Below are 21,032 nucleotides of genomic sequence, written 5' to 3' on the forward strand. Positions count from 1 at the left end.
TTATGTGCTAATTATAATGCATTAGCATGCTAAAAGACACTCCTACCAGTGCCATGACAGTTTACAAATGCCATAGCAACGTCAGGAAGTTACACTATACGGTCTAAAAAGGGGAGGAACTCTCAGTTCTGGGAATTGCCCACCTCTTTCCTGGAAAACTCAGGAATAATACACCCCTTGTTTAGCACATAATCAAATAACTATAAGTATAATCAGTCAAGCAGCCTATGCCACTGCTCTGTCTATGGAGTAGCCATTCTTTTATTCCTTTACTTTCCTAATAAACTTGCTTTCACTTTACCCTATGGACTCACCCCAAATTCTTTCTTGCATGAGGTCCAAGAACCCTCGCTTAAAGTCTTTATCAGGACCCTTTTCTGGTAACATCTTCCCGGTGACCACAATGAGATTAAACTAAGAGACTCCCTAACCAAAAGAAATAGATTAGAGCACCAATTGGATGACTTTGGGTAAGTTGTAGGAACCATTTTACCTGGTTAAAGGATGGAATTGGGTTAGAGGCCCAACTTAGCAGAGTTAGAGCCTCTCCTAAGACAGAGAGCTTAAAGGCCCCTCTTAATAAAAGGCAAGGACGCTTGATGGAAATTAGGTTCAAGGCCCAAATTAGGAAGGTTAGAGTCCTTCCTAAGATTAAGGGGGTTAGAAGCTCCTCTCAGTAAAGTCCTTCTTGGTTAAAAATGGATTTGACATTATGGGATATTAACCATTATTCTCTTTGGATTAATCTGCCTTGCACTGTTAGCTGATGGCTGTGGGTCACAGGATTAGGCATATATAGGATCACTGGATATGGGGAGCATTTTCTCCCTAAAGGGGAAACTTGAGAGCTGATGAGACAATTGGCCACCTGAACTTTAGATTCAGTGTTGCTACAATGGATGGGTCTTCTCTGGCCTCCCTGAGCTCCTCGTTTTCCTCACCCTGCTGCAGGCAATGCTTTTCTCCCTTTCTTTCCTTTCTCTTTTCTATCTTTCCTGTTACTCAGGGCAACTGTCTGCGGTTTCAGTTTGCCCAGAATCCACATATTGAAACTCCTGGTCAGAAGATCATTCCGCACCAATTCAAGTGGATCAAAGATGACAAGGCCCGACCAGAATCATGTTTGAGCCTTGCCAGTTTGGTATTGGGTGCTAAGCAGAGTGGCTAATGTGTATGTTTTGTCACATTTATTTTGCTCTGGCTGGTTTGGAAGATGTTAATTTGGTTACCCCATGCAATCTCTTGGGTGACATCTTGCAAAATTGAGAGGCTTTTGCCTATGGTTTCGTGAAATGGAAAAAGGTGATTTTCCTTTGTGTTATGGTTTGGCCCTTAGAGCTATGGTGCCACAAGACAGGTCACTAGGGCTGCTCAGGGAAAGGGAACCTAGAAGCCTGGCATGCCAGCAAAAGGGTAAGAATTTCTTACCATTCAGACTTCTGGCCTCTCTGTGCAAACAAGTTATAGGAATGGTAAACATCCCTGTTTATTCCTGTGTGAAGTTTTAATTAATAGGAAAAAGAATTTTCCCATTATTAGTCTTAAGCTGTAGTGAGTTTGGTGTACTTTGTGCTATAAATTTGTCTTTCCATATTGTTCTGTCAGAAGGAGGGGTATCTTAGGATAGAATACAGGCTTAAGCCCCCATGTGGTGGTTAATACTGTGTCAAATTGATTGGATTGAAGGATGCAAAGTATTGTTCCTGGGTGTGTCTGTGAGGGTGCTGCCAAAGGAGATTAACATTTGAGTTGGTGGACTGGGAGAGGCTGAGCCACCCTCAATCTGGATGGGTACCATCTATTCAGCTGCCAGCTTGGCTAGGATAAAAGCAGGCAGAGAAATGTGGAAAGACTAGACTGGCTGAGTCTTCTGGCCTTCATGTTTCTCCCATGCTGGATGCTTCCTGGCCTTGAACATCAGACTCCAAGTTCTTTACCTTTTGGACTCTTGGACTTACACCAGTGATTTGCCAGTGGCTCTTGGGTCTTCAGCTACAGACTAAAGGCTGCACTATTAGCTTCCCTACTTTTCAGGTTTTGGGACTGGGACTGGCTCCTTGGCCCCTCAGCTTGCAGATGGCCTATTGTGGGACTTTACCTTGTAATCGTGTGAGACAATTCTCCTCATAAATTCCCCATTCATATATTCATCTATCCTGTTAGTACTGTACCTTCAGAGAACCCTGACTAATACACCCTATAAGACTGCTGTTCAAGACAGCCCATCAAACTGGTCACTTACAGACTTTGCTTCAGGTCCCTGAAGCAAAACAAAACAAAAACAAAACCGAAGTTTCCCTCTTGTCTTGTTTTATGTTCTTGGGAGCTTGACCTTATAATCATGTGGCAGTACTCCTGTTTGTCTCTGCCATCCAGAGGACAGGAACTTTGGGGTTCATATTATAGCCCTAAAAATTATATTGAGCAGTTAAAAGGCTTTGCAAGCTCAAAATTGGCTGCTCTAGACTCCTTCTGGGAAAAGCGATGGAGACTGCCCAGTGCTGCAGAACAACTTCTGACTTCTTTTCTTGAATTTTCCTTTTTCTGACTACTTGGGACGTTACCTTTGGTAAAGTTCAAAAGCTATAAGTATTTGTGTTTTGCCTGGCTAGAGTCTGATAATGAGATTTTTGTTTTTTAAAGAATGCTATGGTTAAAAGTCAGCTTAATTAAAAGTGGATATTCAAGCTCTAACAGCCTGGGACTCCTTGGGAAAAACAGGAGGCACTGCAGACCCCGTTTGGGGAAAAACCTCTGTTTTCTTCATGAAAATCCAGAAATTGAAATCAGGTAGATCCCTCTCAAAATCTAAGGCTCTCCTCTGTTTTGCATTGCAATGTCTGACAGTATTGACTTTTAGGGGTATCAGAAATCACTTTGCATTATGAGAGAGCTTTGGTGTGTAATAACTAGGTAGGAAATATACTTTTGGGGATGGCTAATGGCAGTTATGGGGAGATACTTGGCACTTTGCATGTTTGGATTACAGAATCATGTTCTTGGCCACCTAGAAAGTATGAAAATGTCCCCATTCTCCACTGAGAGATAAGACTCCCATGGGAGATGGGTTGATTCCCTCTTGTTTAAAATTTAACTTTAAGTTCTGGGATACATGTGCAGGATGTGCAGGTTTGTTACATAGGTAAGCGTATGCCATGGTGGTTTGCTGCACCTATCAACCCATCACCTAGTTATTAAGCCCCACGTGCGTTAGCTATTTATACTGATGCTCTCCCTGACAGGCCCCAGTGTGTGTTGTTCCCCTCCCTGTATTCGTGTGTTCTCGTTGTTCAGCTCCCACTTATAAGTGAGAACATGTGGTGTTTGGTTTTCTGTTTTTCTGTTAGTTTACTGAGGATAATGGCTTCCAGCTTTATCCATGTCCCTGCAAAGGACATTATCTCATTCATGATTCCCTCTTTTCTTTGGGGATCCAGGATCTAATATAAAAATGGGACCCTTAATTTTGGGGCTCTGTTTTGCCTTCCTGCTGTGCCTGCTTATTAGGCCCTGGAAACTACATGCTTTCCCAGTCCTGTTCTTCCAAGGGCTCCACCCTAAAGCCAGCAATCCAATTAAGAAAGTTGCAAATGGAAAATCTTACAAGTACTGAATTTTCTGTCTGTCTGCATATTTACATGTGTTGTGTGTGTCGTGTTTATATATAAAAGAGCTCTGATTAATTGGTTTAAAGATAATAGGCAATTAAATCAAATATTGTCAGAAAAATAAAAACAAATGCCTTTTAGTTCACATGACTTTAGTGATCTTTAGGAATTAAAGACAGTTTTAAAGATTATTGATAAAATAAAGACATTTGGTCTAAATTAACCCAGTCAGATTTAGGTTTGCCAAATGCTTTAATATCATAAACTGCTTCTTTAACTTGATAATTGTTCAACTTACCTGCTTTGGAGCCATTAGATTCCAGGTAAGGCATGGGAACATGTGGAGTTAGCCATGCCCCCTGGCTATGCTGAAAAAAGACCTTATCTGGACTTCTGTCTAGTATCTTAGGCTCCACACCTGATAGATAATTAAAATCCTTACTTACCAGATTTTTCACCGAAAATAAAAGTTGCTCAGTTAGCATTGTAATGTTTGAGTCTGCTGAATAAACAGTTTTACACACAAGGTGTGTAAGGACAGTGACATGTGTTTTTGGTAAAAAATTATAAGAAGGCATGGGAATATGTATTTTTTTGGCCTAGTTTAGAGGCTTAAAAATTTTTTTCAAGGTAGATAGAAAAAAGCTGAAGGTTTAAATGAGTTGTGGAAGGTTTGTGAACAATTAATCTTATAAAAGAAATTCTGTGTGTGAACATATTAGCTAAAATTAATGGGGTATTATTCAGTTTTTTTCATAAATTGAACATTAGAATAAAAGCACAACAGGGTTTTCTTAGAGCACTGATCTGCTCTTTAACAAAAAATTTTAAAGGGTTATAAAAGGTTTATGAGAATCTTACCTTATGATCTAACTGATTAAGATTGGATAGATTTGTCTATAAGGTTTTATTAAGAATTAGGTTTGGCATCAATACTGCATTAATGCAAAAGTGAAATTTGGCTTTCTCTGTTGAACAAGATTTTCATGTTATATTAAAAAATATTAAAATGTTTTTGTTTGCCTTTTTAAATTTATTTTATTTTTTTTTTCTATTTTTCATTCAACATGTTTATTGAGTATCTACTATATGCCAGGCCTTAGGTACATGGAATGCTAGAAATTTCACAGTCAACAAAATAGACATGGTCCTTACAAGGCTTTCATTTAATATGGGAGATGGACATTCAATGAATAAGTGTATAGTTAGACATTTTGTTACAATTTTATTTAAGTGCTCAGGAAGCATTTTATTTATTTATTATTGTTATACTTTAAGTTTTAGGGTACATGTGCACAACGTGCAGGTTTGTTACATATGTATACATGTGCCATGTTGTTGTGCTGCACCCATTTACTCATCATTTCGCATTAGGTATCTCTCCTAATGCTATCCCTCCCCCCTCCCCCCACCCCACAACAGTCCCTGGTGTGTGATGTTCCCCTTCCTGTGTCCATGTGTTCTCATTGTTCAATTCCCACCTATGAATGAGAACATGTGGTGTTTGGTTTTTTGTCCTTGCGATAGTTTGCTGAGAATGATAGTTTCCAGCTTCATCCATGTCCCTACAAAGGACATGAACTCATCATTTTTTATGGCTGCATAGTATTCCATGGTGTATATGTGCCACATTTTCTTAATCCAGTCTATCATTGTCAGACATTTGTTTGCCTTTTAAATAAACTATAAGAAAAAGAAGGGAAAGGAAAGAGTCAGTTTGTTTGGAAAGCTAAGTCTTCCCTCTATTAAGGAGTAAAATATTTATTTGTGTAAATATGTTTAGGTATATGTTCCAAAATTATGGGAAACTCCTATTAATTCTGATATGATTTAGTACATGTTATTAATAGTCATAATTATTATGTAAAATTGTTGTATGCCACAGAAGTAACCAAAATTTTCTTGTCAATTGGCTGTCCTAAGACTTTTTGTCATCCATGGACAATTGCCATCTTATTTTGATCCTCTTCAAAAGGTGGTTTATAATCAGCTATAAGACTTTGACAGGTGCTCTTGAATGCAGGTTTCTGATAACTTTGGAGATTGTGACATTATAATAGAGGAAAAACTTTCAGAACTCTCATGGAGGGCTGAACTGTTCATGAATATCAAGCAGAACAGGAGTTAATTGCATGGACTGAACTAATAGAAGCCTAAAGTAATCTTTTTTGGCTTTTGGCTTAAAACATTGCTGATCCTTCATTTTGTTTCTCAGAGCCAAGAAACTTTTCTTCTGAGCTATTTACAGCTTTTAACAATTGAGTAAAGTATTGATATGGTTTGGCTGTGTCCTCACCCAAATCTCATCTTGAATTGTGGCTCCCATAATCCCCATGTGTCATGGGAGGGACCCACTGGGAGGCAATTGAATCATGGGGTTGGGTTTTTCCCGTGCTGTTCTCGTGATAGTGAGTAAGTCTCATGAGACCTGGTGGTTTTATAAAGGGCAGTTCCCCTGCATACGCTCTCTTGCCTGCCACCATGTAAGACATGCCGTTGCTCCTCCTTCAACTTCTACCATGATTGTGAGGCCTCCCCAGCCATGTGGGAAGGGGACTGTAAGTCTATTAAACCTGTTTTTGTTTATAAATTACTCAATCTCAGGTATTTCTTCATAGCAGTATGAAAATGGACTAATACAAGTATACTCCTGTGAACAAAATTTGGAGCATATCTGTTTCTCGCTACCTGATTTCTCCAGAATTTGGAAACCATTTGTGAGTATTCTTAACTTATGATAATATAGTTATTTGCATAAGTGCAATAAGAATCTGTTTTCTTTTGTAACAGGACACAATTGGAAAAACTGATTATTTTACTAAGGCTTTGACTGGAATGGCATGCTTAACTTGTAGAGCCAGTAAAAGCCCCTTGGGAAGACTGGCCTCATAGCTTGTCTACGAAGTCCCTGTACAGGGTTCTTGACCTGTGGTATGTAAAGAATGTAATTTTCTGACAGACCCAGGAGCCCCACGTTATCTTAGGACCTCAAGAGGAGCCAACTCACATAGGCATTTGACAGTAAAATCCCATGTCTGGGCTTGGCTTTAAAAAAGGTCTTATTTGAGATTCCTTCTATGGAACAAAGTTGCATTAAAACTAATGTAAAAAGCCTACGTGAAAAATAATCATTTTTGCTACACTTTATGTAAATAATCAGGCCAAGTATAATAAAGCAAGTCGGTCTTACTATGATTTGTCTTTAGTAAAAATGGGAGACTGGAAAGAGAAAAATCATGTTTCTAAAACTATTGTGCACCCTATTAGGTTCTAGTCTCATCAGTTATTTTTGAGGGTTTTTTGTTGTTGTTGTTGCAATTTGGACTTACCCTGCTTATTCCTGTAAACCAACTAGTGATCTCTGGCTGAAGCTCAGAAGAAACAAGAGAGATGGGTAATGTAAAAATCCGGATCAGTATTCTACATCTGGGTATGTACTGGAATCAGTTAGCAATCCCATATCAGCTCAGTTCCAACATTGGTCTGGTTCATGGAAAGCCTTCTTATTTAGTTTACTGGGGATAATTTTCCTTATTTTGCTTTACTGTTGTGGAATTTATTACTATTGTACTCTTTGTATAGGAATGCAGGATAAGCTTACTGAATGTTTTCTTGAATTAAATACTTATTCATCTTTCAGATACCACATTTTGTTGGAACTCAGAGTTATGATTGGCCCTCGCCATACCTACACTTTCTGACTGAGCTCCTCTCTACCCTGAATACAAGAGACCCTAATAGGCAGGAATATCATCACCCATCTTCAGCCTGAAGATGTTACAGAAGATGGATATTTGTCCATTTACAATCCCTAAGATTAAGGGTTCCCCTGTAAAAGGGAGGGCGGAAATATGTCAGAGATGTTTGAACCTGAGCAACTTCATCCTAAATAGGGGCTCGGTAAAGTGAGGCTGAGACCTATGGACTGCATTCCCAGGAGGTTAGGCATTCTTAGTTACAGGATGAAATAGGAGTTTGGCACAAGACGGGTCCTAAAGACCTTGCTGATAAAAGGATGTGGTACAGAAGCTGGCCAAAACTCACCAAAATCAAGATGTGAGGAAAGTGACCTCTGGTAGTCCTCACTCCTCATTACACTAATTATAATGCATTAGCATGCTAAAAGACACTTTCACCAGCACCATGATGGTTTACAAATGCCATGGCAATATCAGCAAGTTACCCTATATGGTCTTAAAAGGGGATGAACCCTCAGTTCTGGGAATTGCCCACCCCTTTCTCAGGAAACTCATGAATAATCCACCCCTTGTTTAGCATATAATAAAAAAATAACTGTAAGTATAAACAGTTGAGCAGCCAATGCCACTGCTCTGCCTGTGGAATAGCCATTCTTTTATTCCTTTACTTTCCTAATAAACTTGTTTTCACTTTACTCTATGGAATCGCCCTTAATTCTGTCTTGTGCAAGGTCCAAGAACCTTCTCTTGGGGTCTGGATCAGGACCCCTTTGTGGTAACAGATGGGGATGGAGTCGTGGGTGGGGAAGGGGTACAAAAGCCCTAAGAAGGAATTGAAATGATCTCTCCTTTTAAGGTTCTGAAGCAAGGGCAAGTCAAGAAAGGAACTTTAGAAAAATCCTTTACTAAAGCTTTGGGAATATTAATGGGGAAGCAATTCATAGAGTGTGGTGAAAAGAGAAGAATCTGGCTTACAAAACATAGCCCTGGATTACAGGACACTTTGGGACTCAGCCCTAGTGTTATCTGTGTGGGACCCTAGAGGAACAACTGAGACCTAAAGAATCTCCTATTGAATTTGTCAAGTTATTTCTCCCATCTCTATTAACCTCCATCCTGGTTTCTTTATACCTCAGGTTTGAGCATCAGCTCCATAGTCATCCACTTAGAGGGCTTTTTTCTCACACGAAGCAAACTTATGAAACAGTTTTGGTGTAGAATGCCAAGAAAGTCCACGAGAAGAAAAAAAATCATGGTTGCTAACATCATCAGAAGAGATTTTTTTGGAGGATTTTACTAGGTGATGTTTGAGCTGAATTCTTCAGTTTAAATATGCATTTGATGTTTGGAGACAGGGAAACAGCAATCCAAGTGGACAGATCATGGTGGACAGAAATTGTAGTAATGGTTTCAATAGGTGATAACCTGGTGGCAGGTTGCCAAAGATTTCATTAGAAGCTTATATTGCTTTTACAGTGGCTGCTGTGTTGCATTATGCAGAATCCCCCTTCAGGACAGAGGCATAAATTCGTTCATATGGCAAGAGTGTTGGCTGGTGACAGCTCATCATTGAGTTCCTTCCCAGGCTTTGCCTAGCTGAAAGTTACATCTCCTCCCCTGTGGTCGCCTATATCCAATGACTGGTTGATGCAGAAACACAGGAGTCCATACCTTTTGTTTCAACCACGACAGCTATAAAGGGCCATCTAAACAGCTCCCCATGCCATCAGCTGAGGTTTTTGTTCTGATGGCATTGCAGTTCAGCAATCCCTGGACAAGTATGTTTTCTTCACTCGGTCATGTGTGTTCTGGACAGCACTCCCGGATAAACTTTCTGAATACAAATCTTTGTCTCAGAATCTTTTCTGGGGAACTCACCTAAGACAACTCCAGACATAATATGAGATACAATAGTCTATTTTAACAGAAATAACATAGAGTTTGGAAAGCATAAAAGTACATATGACTCAGTCATTAGAAGTACTGTCTTGTGGTCTCTATGGTAACAAAGTGGAATTTCAAGATTAGTACTGATTTACTAAACTAATTTAGATTCCACTGACAAATAACTGGAAAGGAGAGAAATTGTACCAGGGCTGTGATTCTTCTGCTCTCAGGCTTTGCCAAACCCATCAATCAGTTTTGGTCACTAAGTGTATAGTCTGTCTATACTTAAGACTATATCAGGAAATTATGCTGTAGAAAAAAACAGAAAACAAACAAAGAACAACAGAAAAAAACCTCAAGGGCTTGAAAAGTAACAATGGCTTATTTTTTTGTTGATGGTCCATGTTCATTTCAGGTCAGAAGAGAAGGAAGGTGTTTCTGCTCATAGTCACTATGGAAGCTAGTCAATGGAGCAGCTACTACCTAGAATCTTGCAAATCATTGCCAGAGGGAACAGAAAGTTTGGGAGGATTTAGATCTATGACTTAAATGTTACACCCAAAGTGATACACATCATTTATACTTAGAATTTGCTATAACTGTTCATCACAAGGGGCTCAGAAAATGCAATCTCAAAATGTGCCTGGTGGAGCAGGAATTAGGAGAATTAGAATATTTGGCAGGTTACGCTAGTAAAGACTTGGGGGAAATCTTGGAACCTATAAAATAAAATAAAATAAAGAAAAATCCATTTAAACTGGTAGTTGAATTCCTAATTTTCAATTAAGTAAAAAGTAGATTAGTAATAAGTAATCATTGATCCTTTAGTATCTTAAAAATTGTATTTGCAATCTTTGGAGTTTATTTGGTAAACATGTGTTAGGTGCCTTCTGTTTACAAAGTACTCTGACAGTTATTCTTAGGGCACAACTATGAAGAATCCCTGGACTATTTCTTTAAAGCTGTGTATATCTACTTGGTGATAAAGGCATTCAAAATATGTAGGGCAGAGAACAAATAGAGGAGGGTAGTAAGAGCAACATTTAGGGAATGTAAAAGAGAGAGTTGTTAAGTGCCAAGTTTCCATGCTTGAAGCTTGCAGAAGACAAAGTTTTGTCTTCTGCAAATATACCTGAAAATACTCTTTTGATCTGAGCAGAAGGGGTAGATAAGGAAAAACAAATATTATGTTATTGCTTTTAAATCCATTTTTGATTTCCATTTTCCCTTTCCCATTCCAGACCCTTCTGTTTACTTTTTTCTGGTTAGAATAAAGGATTATAAACTGAGAGCCATTATTGTTACTCCTTGAGGTAAGGAACCGTTATTTTTTGGTATTCTGTATACTCCATTCCATGTTAATGAGGATTTATCATGATAATTATAATAAATTGTACCTCTAGTTAATGCATCTTACAGCTTATAAAGCGAGTTTCCATAGGCTGTTACTGTTATTTCCAAAACATGCTAGTGCAATAGGTTCAGAAGGTTTTAATAAAATTATTCCCATATAGAGAAATTGAGGCTGAGAAAATTAAAATAATTTAACTATTGTTACAACTATTTACAACTGTGAACAAACCATCCTAAAACAGTGACTTAAAACAATAACTAATTTTTTTTTTCTCACCTGAGGGTTGCCTGGGCTTAGCTAGTCAAGGCTTGTTTGGAGTCTCTTATGCAGTTTTGGTCATTGATGGCTGGGGCTGAGTGCACCTCAAAGGCTTTATTCACATGTTTGGTGCCTGGTCTGAAACAACTCAAACATCTGGGATCTAGAATAGTTGGGGGATCCTCAGACATAACACTCTCTGTTTTCTATCCATGGTCTCTCTGCAGAGCAACTTCAGGGTAGCTGGGCTTTGTGCATGGGAACAAAAGGCTCCCAGAATGAATGTCCCAAGAGGGACCAGCAGAAATCTCATGTCCTTTGCTCCCTAGCTTCATAAGTTACACATCACACAGCCCCCTTTCCCACCATATTCCTCTGTTTGTTGAAACAGTAGCAAAGATCCACCTAGTTTCACAAGTAGGGAATGGAGATTTCAACTTTTCTGGGAAAAGTGTCAAAAATTTTGCCAACCTGTCAAACAACCACAAGTATATTTACATGGTAAGTAATAAAATAGAAATAATCTCTGTGCTGCAAGTTGGGTTCCCCAGAGAGCAGGTGTCAGGATAGTGTGTAGTGAGCGGGAATTTATAAGAGTGCCCTTGGCACCAACACTTGTGAATGGGAGGCTAGCAGCAGGACTGAGCAGAAACTGAGTTGCGATACAGGCCTAATGACTGCCAGCCCCACTAGGCTGGATTCTGCACTTTCCTGCAGAATGGCCCCAAGTTGGGCTTAGATGCCCCAGCATAAATATTCCCACATAGACCAATAGCTCAGTAATTGAATGTGGGCCACCCTGGAACGGAGCATGACCTTGAGAAAAGTGGCTCTCTGTGGCAGAATCAATCTCTGAAGGTGCTGACCGCTGAAGATTCTCTGCCAATAGGACTCCCAGCAATTGAAGCAACAAGTTCTTCACTGAAGGAGAATTATCACACTTTGGCTCCACGCCTGGTAACCTCTCATTATACCACACTGTCTCCCCTAAGAAAACATCACTTATCTGTAGACATTGACTAAATATTAATTGTGAAATAAATTGTACAGTGAAAATAACATGGGGACACGTTATTGGGATGCATTTCTTATATCCCAATATTGGGCACATCTGTGTGAGTACACAAGAGACGGGTTATATAAACTATGAATCAGTCCAGGCAGCCAATGGATGCCAGCCTTTGTTTTTACTCCAGGCTGCACTACCAATGCTCCTACCTCTAATTCAGTGCTTGTTGCAGTACAGACACATGACTATCCATCAAGCTCCTGAATGCCACTGCCCAGTCAACATTTCCACTAATATCTTGTCAGCATCTCAAAATTTACTTGTCCCAAACTGAACACTTGATTTTGGAACTCTTATGAAACTCTTATTCTTCTACATTAAATGGCATAACCATTCACCAAACCCTAGAAGTCACCCTTGATTCCTTTCTTTCACATCCTGGGGGTGAATATCTAAAATTACTTTATTTCCTCATGTACTTATATTTTCTCTCCTCCTCCTAAATTTTAGCTCCATGAGAGTAGAAAATTTATTTTCTTACCTAGTGTTGTCCAACACCTAGAAAAATTTAGGACCGTGATTTGCAAAGAATAGGTACTTAGTAGACATATAATGAATGAATCTTTGCGGAAATTAACTAATCGTTATTAACCAGTTCAGGATTCCACAGGCACTAACCTCAACTGTTTTATAGAGATTCTGCTCCAAGAAGCTACATCTCTGTGTCTTTGGCATTGGTTCGATTTCTACCAGCAATATTTACTGAATATGAGCTCTTTGAGATGTTCTTTTGTCACGACCATTTTTGCTAGTCTGATGAGGCTTTCCTAGCTGCTGGACTCCAAACCTACTTAAAGGTTTTGGCTTTACAATGGCACCATTTCCAGTGGCCTAAGATGGCATGAACCAGCAATACTGCTGCCAAGATGCAAGCACCCCTGCACTTGTAAAGGATATGTTCAGCTGTAAAAATAATTATTCTACAGTAGACTTATTTGGGTCTCGAAACATGACTTATCTAGTGAAACAGACCTTGGAATTGACACAAAGCCCCTTTATCCTCCTTCGTCTTATACACAGTCATAGCTGGGGGCTAGGATGGATACACATAAAACCTTAATGTTGAAAGAGGCCAGTTTGTGTTCGTACCAATTTCTTCATCCCTAAATAAAATTCTCTTGAAGAAGTCCTATTGTCCCTTTCTATAATCTGACTCTAGTTTATCAGATTATGTTTATATATCTTAACTCTAAATATAAATATAAATAGAGTTGGACTGAACAGGTACAGACTGAACTAAACTGCATGCAGTTATCTGGTTCTGAATAGACTGCTTCAGGACCGACTTATTTCTGAATAAGAAATTATTCAATTATAAAAATAATTTTATTTTGATGTACATGAGTTTTAAGAATTCTAAAATTTTAAGAGCATGTTATTTCTATTTTTGTACCAAAAAAGTACTTGAATTCTCACTCAGGAGTATTAGATACTAGGTAAAAATATTGCCATATAGTTTTCAGTTCTCTTCACTTCCAGTCACATGCTAACATTGTATTTCTTTGGGTCAGTCCATGTGACCAATAAGTTTGTTGGTAAAAGTGGCATGTGTCACTTCGAAGTGGAACATTTAATTGCTGATGTGAAATGGTGAGTTCTCCATCCCTCTGATGCAATAACTAGTAATGTTTGAGATGGTGCCTTCTGCATCAGCCCTGGTTGCTGAGAGTCTACAATATGTGGTTTCTCCCTGCTGATACATGGTGGAAAAACACAAATGAGAAATAAACCTTGTTTGTGTTAAGCCCCCTAAGACTTTGGATAAGTGTTACTAAAATATAAACTGCCATTTTTTAGTTGTGTAAACTGGAACAGGTCATTTTACCTTTTTGAACCTCAGTTTCCTAATTTTAAACTGGCAATAAATATTTAGGTCATTGGGTTTCTCTGAGATTTTAAGAAGACTATATGTGAAAGGTGTTATAAAAATTCTAAAATTATTTACAGAGGCTAGCATGTATATCAATATGCACAATTCATTTTTTAATTTTTAGATTCACCTAGTTTTCTCTCATGACATTAATTTCAATTTTTTTCAGGCTTTTGGACAAGTATGTCTATACATGGAAAAAATATGAATAGTAGACTCACCTCAAATAAATTCCCAGGGGTGCTTCAAATCTCCATGAGAGGTATCTATTGTTTGCACATCACTAAATATTTATTTGATTGTTTCCTACCTCCCTCTTTTTGTCATTTCCTCCCTCCCTTCTTTCTTTTATTCCTTCCATCCTCCTCTCTGCCTCCAACCCCATCTTCAATAAAGATTCACCTAGCCTGTCAGGGACTGGGAAAACAAAGATAATTGGGCAGCGCCTCTGACCTCAGGGCGCAGACACGTACTTGGAAGAGTACAAAATAATTGCTTCAGGTTTATGACAAATATATGTTCAAACTACAGTTGGTCAAAAAGGTAGAAGTGCTCAATTTTTCGTAGATAATTTTAAAAGTCTTAGTTCAGAAAGAGAAACTAATTGTGTCTGTAGAGATGGTTAAGTTTTTTTCTTAGGGTGATAACGGAGTAGTGGAGATAAAAAGAGAAAACTGGATACCAGGCCGTTGGAGCAGTATAGGCAAAAACATAGATTTGTGGCCTAATTCATGGCGCAGTGTAATTTGCGAAATCAGTCTAAGGTGGACACCCAAAGATTCATCTTTGTATTCAAATATAAAGGGTATTTAGTTTCAGATATACTCAATAATTCATAAAGGGGAGAACACATCCCTTGATTGACTTCTCTTTTAGCAACTTTCTAATTATAAGAGTATTACAATTCATAGTGAGAATTAATAAAATATAGAAAAGTATATTTAGACAAAACTTCTAGAGAAAGGCAGTGATAACAATGTAGCATATTTACTCCTAATTCAAATATGTGATTGTGTATAATATATATTCCTAATATTTATACACAATTTAAAATAGTTAATGTTATATTTCTATACTTTGTCATTTTTTTCTAATTTGTAATGCATATGTGAATCTAATTGCTGAAGACCAAGGTGTGGTTAAGTTTGTGATATAAATGCTTCCACTAAGCTGATTCTCTGTTCCAGAACATGACAATTTTTGTGTGTTTATGCCCAGTGTGATGCCAATTCCTAGCATAGAATTATGGTCAACATAACCTAAGTTTCTGATTGACCTGATAGATTCCCTTTCTTTAAAAGGGGAGAGAAACACAAAATTATTCATACACAATTCACATTTTAAAATATAAATTACAGTGTATATATGTGTGTGCATATATGTATGTATATGGTACAATAGAATGCCCATAAAATATAAAAATACATATTTCCTGTTATAATGAAGCACAAACTATGTTTTCAGTTATTTGGACAGAATAATTTAGCTACGCTTCACTAAACATTGATTACTGGAAGACAATGCTATCATGTATTATGACATCTAATCTTAAAAACAGCTCTACTATTTTCTCCTATTTATGGGGAAACTTATGCCCAGATAAATTAATTAACCTGCCCAAGGGCACACATCTAATAAAAACTCAAATTGAATTTAAACCCAAAAGAACTGTAGTAATTATTATGGTATCAAATAAATACTGCAATTAATTTATTTATTGATTCTCCTCTTAATGGACAAAACTGGAAAAATACACAATTATATTTTAATAGTAGCTATCTCTGTGTGGTAAGAATTTATGGTGGATTTTTATTTTATTATTTACTGTTATAATCAAAAACAAATACGATAGTGGTTCTGCCACTTATTAGAAGCAGGGCCCTGGTCAAGTAACTTAACCACTTTATATTTTATTTTTCACTTTTGTTTCATTTGGGAATTGAGGGCATTGAGCAACTTTTTGAGAGTCCATTCCTACTTTGAACTTCTGTGGCTGTAAGTCTCGACAGGCAAAACATAGTATTTCCCTGGAGAGAATATTACATGCAGAAGACCTACATAATGTTGAGACTAAAGTTCATGTTTATATAACATTATTTCTAGGAATACATTACAAAATCCAATTTTGTCTAGCAAATACTGACAAAGTCTCAGAGGAAAAGCTAGAGAAACTAAAGGGAATCATTTTGGATAAATTGTATAGTACAAAGAACATTTTGCTAAGAAGCAAGAGTACGTTGCATTCTGTTTTGCTGCTTTCTGGCTGTGTTGAGAAAATACATTTCCTCCATGATTCCTAGTTACCTCCCTCGTAAATAAATGAAGCATCGGGGAATTGGAGAGATTATTGTCTTGCTAACATGTCATGAGAACTTGAGGCTATATGAAAGATCAGAATCAGGGCAGTAGCACCAATAGGCTTATCATTTTTGGTAGGATTGGAAAGGAGGACAAAAATTGCTAGATCCCGAGCTGTAACACATCAAAAACCAAAGATGTCTTGCTCCAAAGTCAAGATGAGCTTCTCGATGTATAGGCTTTCCAGGAGAATTCAGGGGTGGAGGGGTAAAAATGTTTAACTCTTGATTCCCAGGCTACAAAATATCGAGAGCCTTGCCCTATGAGATCTGTATGCCTATTTACAGAGGACTTACTAGGATACAGTCAGTCTTTACCTAACCAAACATTCCCCTGATAGGGCAACAGAGAGGGGTGCCCAGTCTAACATTCCTGATTTCTACTTTCCACAAAACAAATACCTTCTTTGCTGCAAACCATGCAGAAAGAAATGATATGATTTCTTCACTACTGTATAATCATGACCCATAATGTTGATGAGAAGAGAGTCTAGCAGTTACCATGGTTGAGTACTATACTGAGGTCTGAATCCAGAGGAAAAAAGAACCACAGTGTGTTATAGGTGTCATTATATTATCACAAGAAAGTACATAACCTCTTTTAGAAAGAAAAATATGTAACCTTCATACGTAGTGAACTGTACACTGGTTATATCTATTAAACTTGAAGATAAATATTCCCTACAACTCAGCAGTTCCTTTGCTAGCAAAGAAACTCTTCTATGTACACAAAAGGATACTATGTTCAAGGCTGTTTATGCCAGCATTATTTGAAAAAGAGAATAATTGAAAATATTTGAAGTGCCCATCAACAGAATAAATAAATTGTGTTGATATAGTCATAAAATATCATGCTGTAAAAATCGTGCAGTAAAAATAAACTAGAGCAACACATATATTAGTAGGAATGAAGCGTACTTTTATAAAGTTGAATAAAACAAAGCAATTTGAAAATAATACCTGTATTAAGATAGCATTTAAATAGTTAAAAATTCTGTAAAATCATACTATATATATTGTTTACACATGAATAAAAATATAGAAATATTAGAAAACTTAACTGTAAATGATAAATTTGGAATTAGTGAGAACAGATTACCACTGAGTGGGAGCAAAGATAACAGAAATAAAGGATTTTTTAGAGAACTGTAACTATAACTACAGCAAGTGTGGAATAATATGACAATATGATAAACATAGGGGCTAAGTGCATAATTTTCCTTATAGTACTCTATATTGTGATCTGAGTTTTTTGAACTACTTTATAATTTTAAAACATTGATTTAAAAAACTTTAATGCTGTATATAGCATATTCAAGCTTGAGTTTTTTTTTTAAATATAATATAAAAATTGCCATGAGTAAAAGATAAAATACCAATCAAATGTTGGAAACGCTAAAGCACAACCTCAGGGTTCTATAGAAACATATGAATCTGTAGTAGGTTAGTTAGAGAAGTTATGTGTTACATTATTATAGGGGATTATATTCGCTCATTGAATGAATTGAATGAAAATTGTATCCATTTTTATGTGACTCAAATCCAAATTCTGAGTTTTACTGCATATACAACACAGGTATATTCAATTTGCTCTAATTTATCCATTTCTAAAACGGACATTTGGTTTAGGCAGATTATTATTTAAAGGCTCTTTGAAAAGAAAAGGTGGCTTCTAAAACTGTAAATAAAATCAGCATATTTGTTTGGCTGCTAAACACTACACAAGTTTTACTTCAGCAAGTAAAACTCATGGGAATGCATTCTCCCCATGTCTGTCTAAGATACATTGAGGCTGTGAAGTTCAAAGGTGTTATGTTCCTATAGATTTCTACTACAGTAAAAATCCTTGAAGCATGAGAAGTGTGTAGCTATACTGATTTTTTCCCAGCATGTAATGCATTTATATACTTGATTTTACTCCCATAAAATAAAATCTATTGCCAAAAACAATGGCCCTGCAGAAATTATATATTGAGTATGATCAGATACCTCCTTTTAAAATTCCCACTTTTCATATGACACAAAAATATAAATTGAGAAATTGAGGACTTTGAAGAAAAATGGTTAAATTTGTCTTGGCTTTTAGCATCAGCATTTATTTTCTATATATTTTCTAGAACTTGAATTAATTATAATTTTCAGGAAGTAATGTACCTATTTGATTGCGTTTTTGTATTAAAATGTTTTTCAAAATCTGTTTTCCAAGAGTATTCTAAAATATATATTTCTACAATCTATTATTTTGGTAATGCTAATAGACCTACTATATGTAAGATATGAGGGGCAAAGATACATAGGGATATATAATTTAGCATATATTGAGTATAGATTATATTCAAAACATTTGCTAAGGACTTTGTAATAAAATTTCCTATTGATTTTATAACTCTGAAATGTAGATACTCCATTATGCTGATTTTGAAAGCTTCTCCCATCAAGAGGTGGAGTCTATTCTCCTACCACTTGAATTTGAGCTGCACTTGTGATTAGAGAATGTGAAGGAAGATGTGAGTCAGTCTCTGTCTCTCTCTCTCTGTCTCTCCGTCTCTTTGCTTAGGCCCTAAGAGGTCTTCTACTTGTTTCCTCTTGAAACTCTGTCACTTCCATGTGGAAAAAACTAAGGCCATCTTTTTGGAAACTGATAAATTACATGGAAATGAGCCCAGCTGTCCTAGCTGAGACCATCCTAGATTAGATCATCTTATTGCCAGCCAACCACCTAGCTTACTCATAGATTTAAGAGCAATAAGAAGTGCTTATTGTTTTAAGCCACTAAGTTTTGGGGTGATTTGTTACACAGAAACAGCTGACACATTGATCTTTAAGAAAGTGACAATTTAGATTAGAGCAGAATATTGAGTCACCTAGACAACTTTAAAGCCCACGTTCTTTCCATTTATTACATAGAATACAAATAATGATGTAGAATAATATAGAACAAAGTCATATGGCTGTTCCAGAGAGAGAGGAGTTACTTTGAAGTGACTAAGAAAGCTGTCATAAGGAAGGTGCCCTTTGGATTGGCCCCTTAATAACTGGAGAAGGAGATTTGCAGTTGAAAATGAGCTCAGGTGCAGAAGGAAGAAGGTAAAAATTATGTTCAAAGAATGGCAAGTGAGCCTATTGTCCAGAAAAGCACAGTTGGTATAACACAGCATTGGGCCCAGAAAGTGGATTTCATTTACCCTGAGATTTCTTTCACTCAAGTGAAAATTTATGTGAAGAGAAAGCTTTCTTAGGTTGAGATCAGAAACAATTATTGGTTGAGCATTTTAATTACTTAGATTATAGTTTATTAATGTTCTGGGTTAAATTACATTCCTGTCAACATAAATTTACAATAGAAAGTTGAGAATTTAGAGAAGAAAATATACTTAATCTTTGAATTAAATAATTAAATAAGTGACAGATCACCAATGTTAAACAGAGAAAACATTAAACGTGAAATTCAGCCTAGGAGTGTACTGAATGGACCTGGGCAAGATATTTAACCTCTGAGTCTCAATTTCCTTACTTGTAAAATGGAGATGATGAATATTTATTTTATAGGATTGCTGGGATAATTAGCTATACCATGTGTAGGAATGTCTGGCATGTAGCAGATACTAAACACATAGTAGCAATTTTTACAAAATATGTTTAAAAAGTCCCCTGAGAATCAAATTGTTAATTCTGGCCTTAAAGATGGACACAATTGTGAGTAAATTCAGTGGTACTCGTAAGTGCAAAATTTTCATATTTTACTTATATGAGTAAAATATAATAAATACTTAGATTGTCAAATAGAAATAACGATGTAATTATACAATTATGGAGACTTCCCTGTCTGAATTGGTATCCATACTTTCTCCATAAGGTGAGATGCAAAATGACACATGTCATGTTCCAACATCAGAAAATATTGAATGAGTGATTTTGTGGTAGGAATAAAGCATAATATGACTCCCTTTCAGACATAGTTGAAGAATGAAACAGCATTTGTGAACTGGCTAAAAGAGGGTAGGATCATTTCTCCCGCAGAGGATTACCAGCTTCTTTTGTGACCTCATTATTGCCTTAATAGTCCTTATATCAAGGCAACAACGAGTTCACGTACAAACAGCCACTTAGGGCACGAAATTTAATGTGATTATTTATTTATTTATTTGTTTTAGATGGAGTTTCACTCTTGTTGCCCAGGCTGGAGTGCAATGGTGTGATCTCAGCTCACGGCAACTGCTGTCTCCTGGGTTCAAGCGATTCTCCTGCCTCAGCCTCCCATGCAGCTGGAATTACAGGCATGTGCCACCATGCCCAGCTAATTTTGTAGTTTTAGTAGGGACAGGGTTTCTCCATGTTGGTCAGGCTGGTCTCGAACTCCCGACCTTAGGTGATCCGCCTGCCTCGGCCTCCCAAAGTGCTGGGATTACAGGCGTGAGCCACCATGCTCGGCCAATGTGATTATTTATTAAAGATGTAAAATCAAATGGTGTTTTTTTTTTACAATTATTAAATTAGCATATATGTACAAGTGAGCTTGTGTTGAAATTGGTGCATTCATATAACCTACTGAGAGTATAAGTTGTAGTCATCTTTTAAAAACAAAATAGCAAAAACTTGAAATTGTTCCTTTTTTGATCTGTTGTTGCTATTGTTGAGACTTCATATTATTTTTAGGCACATGTAAAAATACTCATTACTAAATCATTTACAGTAGTAAAGAATGGAAAGCAGCTTCATGTTTGAAAACTAAGAAATGGTTCAGTAAACCACCAAATATAAATTTGTAGACCATAAACCATTAATTTAAAAAACTTATTATGAAAAATAACAGTGTAAAAAATGTTTATAACATAATGTCAAGTGAAAAAACATTAAAATGAACAGTACACTTTCAAACACATAAAACATGTTTCCTTATGACCCAAAGAACATAAAAAATGAAAACAAAG

General features: G+C 36.9%; 1 protein-coding gene and 1 long non-coding RNA gene across 2 annotated transcripts in view; one reads left to right on the top strand and one right to left on the bottom strand.

The window, feature by feature from the left end:
* The window catches only part of SMC2 (structural maintenance of chromosomes 2), a 436,171-nt gene that overhangs the window by 52,573 nt on the left and 362,566 nt on the right, over positions 1-21,032 (bottom strand). The window lies entirely within an intron of this gene.
* LOC134736293 (uncharacterized) lies at positions 10,493-20,388 on the top strand. Its single transcript, XR_010120205.1, has 3 exons — positions 10,493-10,506; positions 13,914-14,006; positions 20,256-20,388. It is a non-coding gene; the product is annotated as an uncharacterized lncRNA (long non-coding RNA).

Source organism: Symphalangus syndactylus, chromosome 3 (genome assembly GCF_028878055.3).
Source record: "Symphalangus syndactylus isolate Jambi chromosome 3, NHGRI_mSymSyn1-v2.1_pri, whole genome shotgun sequence".
Classification (NCBI taxonomy): Eukaryota; Metazoa; Chordata; class Mammalia; order Primates; family Hylobatidae; genus Symphalangus; species Symphalangus syndactylus.